Genomic DNA, 14394 nt, shown 5'->3' on the forward strand with positions numbered 1-14394 from the left:
GTATTACTCATGCATGCATAGGGGCATGATGATGCTCAATGAATTATAATGCATAGTTTTAAAGCCTCATTATTGAAAAAGGATTCGTCCAAAAAATCACTACACACAACAACCACAATAAACTAACCTGATAATTATAAAGCTAAATCATCCAAAAGCCAAATTTACAGTAATTTACAATGAATGCAATTTATAATTAGTGATCAGTGTAATTAAGCTATCCAAAACCCACAGTCAATTCAAAACAACACCGATGAAGCACTGACAATAAAGTGTCATTATCCCAAATTGCAGCGATTCTAGCTCTGTGTGCGCCTGCGCCGTGAAGCATCGTGTCACGTCATTGCCAGCTTGGCCCTGCAGACAGCTCCCCAGAAAAACGTGGGGTGAGAGTGCTCAGAACACGGGACTATCATTTTAGTTTGTGAATCCTAAATTTTAGTAACTCATAATAACCCATTCAGTAGATTACTCAAAACAGTTCCTCACGGTGTATAAAATTTATGGACTTATATAGAACGGAAGCACAGACTTGCCTTTTGGGTCCGTTTGAGGCTCACCAGGGAGCCCCTGTAGTACTTGGAGTCATGCTCTGGAAATTGGCCATGACTTCCAGCAACTAACAGCTCATCTTCCCTAGATCCAAATCTCAAATCCCAAGGCAGACATTTTAATTGGCCAGCTTGAGTCACGTGTCCACCCTAATTATCCCTGGGATTGGAGTTGGAAGAGGAGAAGGAGCAGGACCTCTTCATGGGGAAATGTTTTGTTTGTTGGGCCTGCCTTGTGGGTGTGGAGGGCAACTCCCCAATAAGATGGGCTCCACAGTTGGGAACATCCACTAAAATAAATACTGAATCAAGGTCATAAGACTTATACCATATCTTGGATGTCCAGAAATAATTGGAATCTTTATTTTGTCTCTAGCCTCTAAGTGGCTGGAAGAAAAAAAATCTAGGTTCAGTTCAATCCAGGGCAACAATGTAAACAATACCTTTAGGAAATATTCAGTCTCTCCCCACAATCCCTCAGACTCAAAGGAGAAGCTGTCATCATTTTATGTCATGGCTTTGTTGGCTCTCTAAGAGCTGGTTCTTAATACACTAAAGAGGAAGGTAAAGGAATTTTGAAAATGACAGCTTACGTTTATCGCTTACTTTATTATGTTCCAGACGCTCTCTAACTACTTCTAAGAGTTACAGCGCTTGGGATCTAGAAGGAATCCAATTTGTTCAAGGCAAGCTTTATGGCTACCAGCTTGTTGAATTCTCGTAACCGTTCTCTGAGGCAGGTACTAGTATTACTCCCATGTTACAGATAAGGACACGAAGTCACAGAGAAATCCAGTAACTTCCTCAAGGTCACACAGCGGGTAATGACATAACCTGTATGTGAGCCCAGGTATTGTGCCTCAGAGCCTGTCATTGTCGCTAACTGGCAATCCTGACTCTCTCAAGACAACAGCCTGGATCTAAAGATTAGTGTCTTGCTGAGAAATCTCATTTTGAGTGTCAATAGAAGAATATTCACTCTTTATTTCTTTTGCATTCTTCTGTAACAATTTAATCTCTCCCCAGGCAGAGGGAGGCCTGGGGCTAACCAAGGGGAAGGTCATACCCCCTGAAAAGCCAAAGAGAAAAGCTCATGAGTAATTGTTCAAAACATCGCCTTCTTTATAATAATGATGATGTAGAAGCATAAAAATAGGGATGTAACAGGGGCATTTGTGGATGGTGCCCATCTAGGCACTGCTTTGGGAAAGGAGTTCTTGGCTAAGCTACTTGGTCAGGCTAAGTAGCTTGGGAAAGGCTACTTGTCAAGAAGATGCCTCGAGAGACCCTCAAGCGCTTAGCTGAGAGCTATAGTCCAAGATGATGAGACCCAGAACTGCTGGGGGATTTACTGTTACTTGTTCACGTGGCCTCTCAAGTTTCTCACTCACAAGGAGGAGATACACTGGTGCACTCAAATCTCTGGTTGGTCAGTTATATTTTGGATGGTAGCTACCTAAATAGTGGGGTATCTTATCCTGAGGCATGTGGGCAACATAAGCTGCCCTTGGGAGAGATCCTCTCTATTTGATTCTGAAAGATGAAAATTCCTGAACCAACAAGGCTGAGGGTCAGACAATGAGAACAAAGAATTAACCAAAACCAGTGAGAGGTCACAGGACCCACCAGGGCAGCCAGGTGTTCTGAGGGGTCAACTTCTCCGTCTCTGTCTGAGTCTGGAAGCGGCCAATACAAAGAACCTGAGACAAAGGCTTAAATGTGAGGTTTTATTGGAGAGGGGGAACCAGAAGGCACGTGTAAGAGTCAGAGGGAGTGAGCCAGGGAAGAAGAGAGCGGACTCCACGATGCATTGTCAATTGGGCTTCTTCCCAGTTACCCGATTACGTGGACTGTCTGAGAAGCCATTTGACCGACATCTCAGAACCACCTACCTGGAGGAAAGAAAGAGAAAACATGTATCCATCAATTCCCATCCCTCTCTGGTCAGAGATTTGTCCCTCCACCCACTGGCCAAAGGTTACCTCCTCAGCACTTCTAGGTTTCCCTGCATATGGCACAGAAGTCCTGGCTCACAGTGGTCCATGGGAATACTCAAGCTCTCTCATCCCAACGGGCCCTGAAGTTCAGGCTGAATCCGTTCCTGCACCCTCTGTCCTGTTTCCCAGGTGAGAGTCAGGCACAAGTTCAATACCCACCACACTCCTCTTCCCCTCTAGGCAACCTGCGAGAGCACAGTAAGCTCTCTAAGTGTCCTCTAAACCCTCTCTCTCCCCATCTTATCCCTTCCTCTCCTGTGGACGCAGTTGGCTTTCTCGGGACAGCAACAGCACCTTCCAGAGAAATCCTTTATAAATCCTCCCTCCTTTGGTTTCTTACCTTGTTTATATACTGGATCTGGCTGAGGGGCTCAACAATCGTGGAAAGGTTCTTGACCATTTCCTTTGTGGGTTTCATGGAGGGATAACTAGCTTTGAAATTTCACATCCATTGTCTCTTGGTGTTTGGGTGGAAACTTCTATTTAACGTTCTGTCGCACTAAAGAAACCAATGAAGGTGAAAGTGCTTTCAGATAGTAATAAACTGCATGAAGGCGTGGAAATGGGGTGATGTGATAGAGTGGCCTGGGGGAAGAAGGGCTCATTTAGAACGTCTGATCCAGTAAGGCATCTCTCTGAGGAGGTGGCATTTTGAGCTGCGACCTGAAGGTCAGGAGCCAGTTTTGCCGAGATCTGGGTGTGTGTGCGGTGAGGATGGCGCATTTCAGGCAGTGGGAACGGCAAGTACAGAATCCCAGGTGGGAGCAAGTTTGATGGGTTGAGTTGAGTAGGTGATGAGAGCTCAATGGAGAGGGGGTAGGGCCTGCATCACACAAGGCCTTGGGCGTGGTACAGGTTTAGCATTTTATTCTAACTGCATGGGGAAGCCATTGGAGGGTTTGAGGCAGGAAATGACCTGATCTGATTCATATTAAGAGGCCGGAAGGACATAACAAAACACAACGTCTAGAACTAGTGTGGATCCTTATCCCAACAAACTGAAAAGAGACATTTGGGGCAATCTAGGAAATTTAAATGCAGACTAGGTATCAGGTGATATTAAATAACAATTGTGTGATAATAGCATGATTCTTAGGTTAAAAGTCTGTATTAGTTTGAGATGCATAATTCACAGGTGTTTGTGGATAATACGCCATAATATCTAAGATTTTCGTTGACATATACAGACACACACACACACGCACCAGGGCTTCTTTATACTGTGCTCTCTACTGGGGTATGTTTTAAAAATGCATATTAAAAGTTACAAAGAAAAGAATTTGGCGGTTGTGTGGAGAATGGATTGCTGGGGGTAAGGATGGAGTAGGAGCCAGTTAGGAGGCTTTTGCTGAAATCCAAAGAGATAAGAAGGTGGCTTAGCGTTGAGTGGCAGGGGCAGGGTGGAGCTGGAAATAAAGATAGATTTCAGAGATAGAGCTTGCAGATCAGATGAGAGGGTATGGTAGTCGCCTGGGCCAGAGTAATATTAAAGTGACTCTGAGGACACAAGAGTTTCCATTCTCAAATTAATCCCCACTAGACTGGGAATGGGAAATGGGAAAGCAAGGCTCTTCAAATTATTTATGTCTCAGGTCAAATTCATGTTATTGGACTTGGGGCTGAGTCCAAGTTAGCAACGCAGCTGTGGGGAGCTAGAAAAAAGGCAGGGACGGGGGGCAGTGGCTGGAGGACTGGTGAAATGTTTGACTAGCTGGAAATTCTGTAATTCTACAAAATCCCACAAGGTGGGCAAGAAGAGATCTCTTCCCATTGGGAGTTGTACTTCTCCACCTTCAGGTGAAACCCTTGGTGTATGCGCTCCTGGAATACATCGCTTCTTCCACACGAGGCCATGCTATATAGTGCATTTCATCAGCGGGGCCCAGGAATACAGACCGCAGATTTGCTCTTGGTTAGATCAATTATGCAAATACCCATTGAACTGCCGGAACCTTTACTTCACATCTAGGGAGCTTTAACTCAGCCACAAGTACCCATCCCAGCGGGGAACTCCTGCCCTCCTGTGATCCGCCCATCCGCCCATCCGCCCATCCGCCGGAGGCAAAGCTGTTTGTGGGTAGCTATTTGCATTTGGTGTCGCTCTTTTCTTTTGCTGCCTGTACATCTGGTAAGACAAATGGACATGTGCGCCTGTCATTGCGGATCTATCGATGGCTTGGGTTTTCCGGACGTAAGCTTATTTAATGGAGCCGGGCTTTTTTTTTTCTGCCTGAGTTTTTTCCCTGTGAGTAAAGCATTGTTTTTGTTGTCGCTAAAGTGTTCTGATGTCCTGTAGCTAAAAAAAAGGGGGGGGGGCTCTTTTTGAGACTTAAGAGTGGAGGCTCTGAGGCTCTGAATGATGCTTGAAACACAACTGGAGACAGAGATGGGCCGGCCTCGCCCTCACAGGCAGCAGCTGTTTTGGTTTTCTGCTGTCCGCCCTGATCCTTGGTCTGCTCCCTCGGCTTGGCCCACCTTGTCATGTTGTTCCCTAGAAAATCAGGTCGCCCTGTACCTCCGGTTTCCCTGGCCAATGGTTTTTAGCTGCCTATTGAGCTGGCCGTGTTGTGTCTAATCCTTGCTCAGCCCTGCCATGAGCGCTGACATTAGAGAACACCATTCATCATCATTTACGGACCATAATATGTAATTCTAATGGTGAGGACACAGAGCTGCCCTCCTCCTTGCGTCCAAGTGGCAGTTGCAAACTGCTGGAATGGCTCTCCTATTGTCTTCTGAACAACCTAGCGTCTCCTGAGTTAGGGCCTCAAATCTCACAACTCATAGTATGTTTGTGTTTTTAGAACACGCTCACTCATGTGCTTTCTCTGCTGCCAGAGATTGGCACCTGCTCCCCAGGTGTCTGGTGGGTTTCTCCAGTAGGAACCAACCCTGACCACTTGCCATCAGGCAAGTCACTGAATGTATTTGAATCCTGTTTCCTTCTTAGGGAAGTAGCATTTCTTCCTTGTTCCTTGTCACAGGGCCAGGGCTGGAGGGTTTGCTGGAATGAGCCCATGTGACACGACTTGTAACTATCCTTCACAAAATATAAGATCCTGCACAGAAGCAAGCAATCATGATAGGAAAACAGAACTGAATATAGGAGGTGGGTGGTATATACAGAGCAACAGGTAGGCATGTCTGTTTTAGTCAACAAACCTTATCAAGTGCGTGCCCAGCACAATGATCAGTAAGCCACAGCCCCTGCCATTAAAGAACTTAGAGTCTTGTGGTGGATACAGATTAAAAAAACATGTGCTTACAATAGAGAGTTATAAGAACTATGCAATGCTAAGTGCCTTATGAGAGTGCAAAGAAAACACATCTAATGTAGGTTGAGAGGCCAGGAAGACCGCCGGGGAGAGGTGGGCATGTGCAAAGCTGAGCCCGAAGAGAGACTGGGAAATAGTGGCCTCTGAGACCGTAAGTGGTTCAGTGTGGCTCTGAGAGTGAAATCAAGTGGTAAGACGGAGGGTTTGGAACACTGGGCACTATTGAAGAGTGACAGGGTCCAATTTATCTGAAAGCCAATGGGGACTATTTTGGAAGGAGGAGAGGTTGAATGAGGAAGGTCAGTTAAAAGGCTCCTGGGATAAGCTAGTTAAGAGATTATAATAACATGGTCTAAGATAATGCTGGAGGGTTGAAGAGAAGTGGCTGGGTCCAAGAGATATTTGAGAGGTAAAAAATCAATAAAATTTGATGTTTGATTAGATATGGGGATTGGGATAGAAGAGACAGGGAGGGTAATCCCCCCATTTCTAGCTTGGAGAACTGTATGGGTGGTGGTGATATTCATTCAGTTCAGGGTAACAGGAGGAGGAGAAAGACTGATGTCTATAGAAATGATCATTTCAGTTTAAGCTGTGACTCGTTCTTAGAGCCTAGAGAGTCCACGTGGAGACATACAGATGTTTGTCTCATGATGCTGGGCTGCTCATATCGCCAGGAAAGGACAGAATTACAGACTTCTAGTTCTCCCAGGACTGTGACGCTGACTAGACAAGGAATAGACGCCAGGTGCCAAGGCAGCATCCACACGGCTGACAGGTAGCTTTGCCCGTGTGCTCGGGGTCAAGCCATTGAGCTATACCCATCGGATGTTGTCTCGCCAGAGTTCCAGCCACACCACTGAGTGCTGCCAGTCATTCATGGGCATCAGGGTCTTGCGAGCGTTCCAACCACACCACTGAGTATGCCAGTCATTAATGGACATCTGGGCTAGAAGGTCGTATAGCGACAGGGGATGTGACAGCAGCCCTTGGGCCAGATGTAAGCTGCTAAGAGGGCAGCAAATTGATCCCCCATTGTCTTCCTGAAAGGCCTGAAAAGCGAGGAGGCTGGAGCAGACACAGATTGATGGAGAACTGGGTGACCACCCCTGAGAGAGAAAGAAAGAGAAGATGCCTGTTTTGTTTGTTTTTTCCAATATTCAGTCCCAGTTTCCCTGAGCCTGGCTGCCTTGTTCCTTCTCTTTCACTAGATATAGACAGACAGACAGACAGGTAGGTAGGTATTTAAATATTAAACTTACATTTAAATATTTTTTACTTTAGTTGTTTTAAGTGTGAAACCAGAAAAGTTGCCATTAGAACAGCATTGGTACCAGGAGTGAGGTTTTAAGCGGTAGAGCCTTCAAACCTGAGACTAGCTATGGTATCACTGAGATGAGATAGAATTTAAAAATAATCATGACAGGATAGGAAGTTTGCAGCCTGTGATTTTTGGTTAAAAAAACAAACAAGTAATTAAGTTGTCACCTGCTCTCCCTTGAGACCCAGACCATATGCCCACTGAAGGTAGAGCTTTGGGAGGCCTGCTGCCTGAATGGATATGAAGCAGATTGCGTGTTGCTTCTAACCTTAGATGAAGGCCAGTAGCAGACACAGGTTTCTGTCCAGAATGCCTAAGAGCAAACAAGCCAAGCAGGGCAGTCATGTGACTCAGGTGCAGGCAGCCCATGTGGCCTGTAAGGGGAGCTCTCTGACGACTTAGAACCACGTCCAGGAACCAGTGGGCTTTGCCAAACTGTGGTCTGGTCCTAATTTTCTATCTCATTAGGTGGCTAGTGACCAAGTTAAAGCCCTGATTGACAGATGTGCAGGTCGTTGGAAAAGAAGTATTTGGGAAGAAAAGGAGCTGCTGGGGAACAGGCATCTCACTCTGCCTTCCCCACCGAATAAGAAGAACCTCCGCACTGAGAGGCAGGTCTTCAGGGCTGCGGTGGGACGTGGATGAGGACAGGCAGCCCTAGGCCTTTTCAGCCCCATCTCCTCTGGACCAGGCAGCAGCAAGTAGGCGGACAGGCAGGCTGTGGGCCTGGTCTTCACGATTCATTTGGGCTGTTGCAGTCAGCGGCCTTCCAAGGACCTTGGCCTTCTGTGCCAGCCAAGGGCCCCCTCCTGCTTTGGGATTTTTTTGAGATGTGCTTGGACCAGGAGTCAACACGGTTCTGCCGCCCTAGAGATTGAGTTCTTCCCTCTCGTTTTCTCTTTCTTTCCTCTATTTTCTATGTAAATGCCCCGCCCCCCCCTCCCCCGGTTTGGCTGCATTATTCGATATTGGGGATTGGCAGAGGTTAAACATATCATCTAGTTCATAGGTGGTAAGAAAGTGACATTGGACAGTCACATTTGGACAGGATCTCACAGACTCGAGGAGGCTGTGTCTGTGCCCCAAGTTTACTCGTTGGGCTGAGTAGTGGGGACAGATGGTAAATGGTATTGTGTGAAAACAGGGCGGCATGGCCAGATTTGGGAAATGCTGAGTTAAATAAACACAAAGAGATTTCTTCCCGCAGTTCTCAGCCTGTTCAGTGTGCTCATGTGCATCTTCCTGAGGGCCCTGTTATGGGAAGAATTTCCCAAACTTACTTGACACAGAACGACTTCTGAATACGGTTGGGTTTAAAGCAGAAATGGGGAAGCGGAAAAAGATATTACGGAGGGGAGCCAGGGGCTTACAACATCATCTCAGATGCATCTCAGGGGTTTGCAGCCACCTCCACTATATCGGAGCAACTGGCCTTGGCTTGAAATCTTGGGTGTGTGTGCGTGTGTCCATGCACCCTCTCACATAGGCACAATTCCTGGCTGTGGGTTCAAAGGCAGAAACCAGGTTGATTCTTAGCCCTTAGCTGGAGGCCTCTCATCCCGACATTTGCCCGGGTCTCAGTGGGGCTCCCTGTTAAATAAGGCATAGCCTGCCTCCCTGTCTCTGCTGGGCTGGGGCTGGCCGGGGCGGGGTGGGGGAGCTCATGATCATTCTGGAAAGTGTAGGAAGGAGACCAGGCAAGTTAGGACGCTTGTGCCCCTCCTACAGGCCCTGACCCCTGGGGGCACTCTCTGGCCCGCCCAGCTCCTGAGAGCATGTTGGAGGAGCCTTTCCAGGGACTGTCTCTCAAGCTGACACCCTCTGTTTATTTTTGCAGCCCTAATTACCCTTTCAACTTGCCTGGTTTATTTTTAGAGGTTTCCCATCCACCTCATTAACATCTCGTAAGAGCTCCTGTCTCATATTTTTACCATTTATACCCTTAATTAAACACGGTGGCCTTTGTTATCTCCAAGTACAGGGCCTTGTTAGAATTTACACGGGGTGACAGCGCAGCTATCGCCTAACTGATTTTTAAGTATTCCTTCCCCTTCCTCCAGCCCTTCTGGGCCACAGGGCTGTCCTGTCTCCCCAGGACTCTCTTCCCCTTTGGTTATTCTTGCCATAATCAAGGGCTGAGGGTGTAGAAGGAGAAGGCTTGGGCTGCTGGCTGCTCTGTTGTGTTAATTTTTTTTCTTTGGCTCCCCTTGGCTGCCTTGCTCTACCCCCCACCCGGAGTCCTGAGGGGAGATGGTGGGGATTGCGTCAAGCTTTGCCATCCGATGTGTGAACAGAACAGCGATACTTAATTAAATGCACCCCAGGACTCAGCTCCCTGATCCTGCACCCGCTGACCTGCCCATCCCATCAGGAGAGCTCGGCCTAATTACCCTGTCCTGCTGGCCCAGTTTATTTTCAAACCTTCTTAGTGGGACTGGCCACTATATTGAGAGCATCCGTCATCACAGGCACCAATCCTAGGTACCACCTTGCAGAGGGAGGAAAGCTGGCATGGGCCAGAAGGAGCACTTTCAGTCTGGAAACAGTGGCATGGGCTCAGGGTTCTAGGGCACAAAGGAAGGTGTTTTCTGGGCAATGTTTGGGGGCCTGGGGAGGAACCTGAGCTGTGGGCGGGAGAGGGCAGTGGTCTGTCTTCCGTGGCCTGAGTTGAATCTGCTGTGTGGAGCTCACAGTGTCCCTGTAAGAGATAAACCTACTGTCCGATAGGTCAGGAAGAGCCAGTGTGGTGCAGGCTGAGGTGCACCGAGCCCTCCAGAAGCCGGATGGAGCAGTGAGAGTCAGACCCACCCACGTTTGAATCTCGGTTCATCCCCTTGGCCTTGGGCAAGTGACTTTTACTTCTCTTGTTTCCTCATCTATATCATGAGGCAATTAGAATACTAATGAATGGTGCCTGCCTCATAGCATGATGTCAGAACGAATCAGGTACCACATGTAAAGAAGCTGCCATGGTGACTGGCACATCATAATCGTTTAACAGGTGGGAGCTGCTATTATCAATATCAGCATTATTGGAAGATAGTGGCCAGTGTGGTCATAAGTGGCCACTCTAAACCATAGCAGCAGTGGGAGCCCATAGAGAACCTCCAAAATATGTATTCCCTTCAGCCTATCTCTCCCAGAAATGACCCTGTGGTGTGTGGCTGGTGTAGGATAATTCTGGGTCATTGTGATGATGTGGATTTTGGCCTGTAGGAGAAGTCATCTACTCATTTATTCACATCCTGATGTATCCAACACACATTTATGAAGCACCTACTATGTGCCAGGCGCTGTGTAAAGTGTAGTGAAACATCAGCTCTTAAATACCCTCAGTTCTGATGAGGAAGATCCTAACTGTAATGTACATCAGAATGAAATGGGTTCTAGAAAGAGATACAAGCATTGAGTTGGAGAGCGGTAGGCAGAGGGGCTCTGGGAGAGGTGCCCAGGCCCGGGCAGCACTTTGCGTTGCCTCCTGCCCCTGTTGGTGCCCAGACTGTGGTCAGTCTGGTTAGAGCAGGTGCTCTCAGTTGTGGGGGAGGAAGAATTTTTCCTCTAGCCTTCTAGGTTATTCCAGTTGGTTTAATAATTAAATCGACATGAGGCAGATTAGCAAGAGAAAATAGCCAAATTTAATTACATACATACATATGGGAACCCCACATATGTGAGAGAGTCAGAGACACCACATACATGAGCGGTTCTGAAACAGAAAGTGAAAATGAAGTGTATATGACATTCTGAGCCAAGGAGTGAGGGAAGGCACCCTGGGGCTTCAAAGCAGATGTTCAGTAATTAGTTGTTGCCTGGCCATGCGGCTCAGTGGTTGAGTGTTGGCCTATGAACCATGAGGTCATGGTTTGATTCCCCATCAGGGCACATGCCTGGGTTGTGGGCTCAATCCCCAGTGTGGGGTGTGCAGGAGGCAGCCAATGAATGATATTCTCATCATTGACGTTTCTGTCTCTTTCTCCCTCTCCATTATTCCCCGAAATCAATAAAAATATATTTTTAAATGTTTTAAAAAATAGATGTTTGCCCTGCCCCATAGATAGGCCATAAAAGATTATCTGGTAATAACTCTTGTGTGGGCAGAGCTCCCAAATTTAGATTCTTTTAGAGAGAGGTAAAATTTCTCTCGAGCCTGCAGGGTCTCCATTGCCTTCAAGTTGAAATAATCCATATGCCAACGTGGCATGTCTGGGGGAGCCTGTTCTGAACCCCTGCGCAGCCATGATCAGCCTCCTGTCTCTGCTTTAGCTCTGTGGTTACAGAAGAAAGGATGCAGGGATGGGAAACAGATGGCGCGTCCTGCTCCAGTAGGGACTGAACTGCAGTATCATTGGCTGAGTGACCTTCAGGGCCCTGGGCAGGGCTTCCGGAACAGGCGCCTTATACCCCATTTGCTGCCTACACCCCCTTCCTGTTCAGGTCCACAGTGTGCTGCCCCTGGGGCTGTCAAACAGCAATGCCCAGGGGGCAATAATCCCACCCAAGACTGTCCATGAGCACAGCCCTGTGTGACCGCCTGCCTGTGGAGCTCAGAACACAGTCACCCTGGGGGCTGGCTCTGGGTCAGGGTCTTCTTGATGAGAAACAACTGTCTCACTCCAGGTGAAGCCAAATCTCTGATTCAGGGACCAGATGTTCCTCGGTGCGTGGGCCTGAACTTGACTGGCATCACAGTCCTCTGCCAGCTTGGCGCAACACAAGGCTCTACGGCTCCACTTGGGCATCAGAATCTCCGTGGCAGCAATTTACCTTTTTAACCAGCTTTCCGGGTGGCTCGGAGGCACAGGAACGTCTGAGAGCCGTGGCTGGAGGCCGCCCTCGGTTCCCATTATGCAGGGTTTTCTAGACGCTGTTTCCTGAGCCAGAGGCTTGGTAATCGGAATCTGGGTACTTGACTGGTTGTGACTCATGTGCCCTCCCCCTTCTGGCAGTCGCTGCTTCTCTCTGGCAGGCTCTCCAGGATGGGCACCTGGATAAGCAGGACAGTGGGAGGGAGCCAGACAAGGAAAAGGCTCTGATGCTGGTTGCTGGTGGAGGACAGGAGTGTGTGCCTGGAAAAGCGTAATAAGACAGGAAACACACACTGACATCCAACAAGGGCGTGTGGGCCAGCAACTGCTTTGGGAGGATGGGAAGGAGTCACTCTCCCTGCAGGGGTCTGGGAGGACTCTTCCAGGGGAGGCTTGGGTTAGGCCTTAAAGAATGGCTGGGCGCCGGTCGGTGTGGATCACTTGGTTGGAGAGTCATCCCGTGCAGTGAAGGTTGCAGGTTCCATTCCCGTCAGGGCACATACCTAAGTTGTGGGTTTGATCCCCCGTCGGGATGCATGCAGGAGGCAACCAATCTCAATCTCTCTCTCTCTCTCTCTCTCTCACACACACACATTGATGCTTCTCTCTCTCTCAAATAAATTTTTTTAAAAGGAGAGAACGGATGGGTTTCCCAGGGGAGGGTGGGCATAAGTGCAGCATGTGAGAGGAGGGGTTGCATTTGCCTGTGGGAAGGGTGGAGACCCATGAAGTGTCCCGACTTTTAATCCATTGCCAGCTTCCTGTAAGACAAAATTCTTGGTGATTTTAAAACTTTTTGCAGACATTAATCATTCCCTTTCCCTTTGGGCAAAAGGGGAGTCAGGAAAGGTTTTGTGTACTGTAATATGGAAGGCATACTAATCATATTAGAGTAATCAGACTACCAGGGAAGTGGAGGTGCAAAGTCCCTGTCCAGGGAACAACTCTGATTAGTTTGCCTAGAGGGTTTTAAATTTTTAAAAATTTGAATGTCTTTAGATAGAGCTTACACTGTCTGGTGCCCACAACCTGCCATTCATCCTTTGTCTGACAGCCTCACACATTCATGCCACCCTTTGAGCCCAGAGTTCTTTGAGTTTTCAGTCCCTGGAGGGTAATCCGGGAGGGAAATAATAAGGGTCTAGAGAAAGAGTGGGCAGTGAGACCACACAGAAGAAGAAATAAATATGACTTAAGGGCTGAGGGAGGGAGAGAAGGGAGTCAAAGATTAAACCAACGCCACAGTGCTTCTGAGGTTCAAGGCCAGCTGAAGGAGCAGCTCCGAGAGACACTCGCTGTGGGAAGGGCGGGCTTTAGGTTGCCTCAGGACTTCCGAGGGCTGGTCTGTGGCAGGTGGCCGTCTGGGCCGGGCGCTCCGAGAGTCGTGGCAGCTGGGATGTGGATCAGCTTCAGCACAGAGGCAGTAGCTGATGTGGAGGCGATGGTGGGTGAAACTGTCCAGGAAGAATGGAGAGTTGGGGAGAGGCCAGGGCCTGGGTCTGCGGGCCTTCTCATTTCTAGGGGTGTGTGCGTAAGAGTTGGGGTGGATCCCATGGAGGAGACCAGAGTTGGGCAGGGAGAGAACCTCAAGGAAGGACGCTGCTCATGCAGGAGGCACTGTGGGAGTCACGAAGGGATAGACTGGGAATGAGTAATAAGCCACTGGCTCTGTGTATGAGCGAGAAGGCAGCAGGGTGAGTGTTCACGTGGTTGGCTCTCCTCTAGATGATGGTACACTTAGGTGGGGGAGCCCCTGTGTATTTGGCTTTGCCTGAGGGGCTGGCATGGATTCCTGGCTAAGAGCTGGACCGTCGAGGGTGGCCTGTCCTCTGACATGTCACTGTGTACTCCCTGCGCACCTGGGCTTGGCCAAGGCCGAGCTGTTCCCATTTGTTCTGAGCTGGCTCGCCCTGCCCTGCTCCCGGCAGCCTGGAACACCGTGGCCCTCCTCGGCTCCTCCTGGCAGCGCTGCACTTGCTCAGTGAGCTGCACTGGCCGGAGCTCCGTCGTCAGCCTCGGCCACGTCAGCTTCCAGGCTGCTTGCTCACCAGCTAGTTTTCCACTTGGGTCTTAGTTGCTCCTCCTTTTCCCAGCCGGTGCCTGGGAAGGTCACAGAATGGCCGCTCAGCTGTGGCTGACGGGGGGAAGCTCACTTTGGGGGTAGGGATGGAGTTTGGGACAAAAACCATGCAGCGTCGGGTGGCTGGACATTTTTATCCAGAGTGAAAATCCAGCTGGTCACTCCCCCGTCTGTCTCCGAAGCGTTATCTGGTATTTATAGGGGACGGAACCAAGGGCCAGTGGCTCAGAATGGAAATTTCTGAGCCTGGAGCAACTGGCGCTTGGCTTTCTCTCTCCCTGGAGTTCAGCTAAGGTTTTTCTCCTGAGAACTTTCAAGCGCTGAGAAGTCTGAAGAGGCACCGTAGGGGGCGGGGGGGGGGGGGG

At 48.8% G+C, this 14394-nt stretch overlaps 1 protein-coding gene across 2 annotated transcripts in view; it reads right to left on the reverse strand.

Annotated features, from left to right (window-relative positions):
- Positions 1-1201: 1201 nt before the first annotated feature.
- SYT6 (synaptotagmin 6) overlaps positions 1202-14394 on the reverse strand; it is a 57303-nt gene continuing 44110 nt past the window's right edge. For both annotated transcript variants that reach the window (XR_001513738.1, XR_001513739.1), the window contains one exon: positions 1202-1212. The gene's annotated coding sequence lies outside the window, so the exon portion shown is untranslated. The remainder of the gene's footprint in view (positions 1213-14394) is intronic.

This window comes from Myotis davidii, unplaced genomic scaffold (assembly GCF_000327345.1).
Source record: "Myotis davidii unplaced genomic scaffold, ASM32734v1 scaffold217, whole genome shotgun sequence".
Taxonomy (NCBI): domain Eukaryota; kingdom Metazoa; phylum Chordata; class Mammalia; order Chiroptera; family Vespertilionidae; genus Myotis; species Myotis davidii.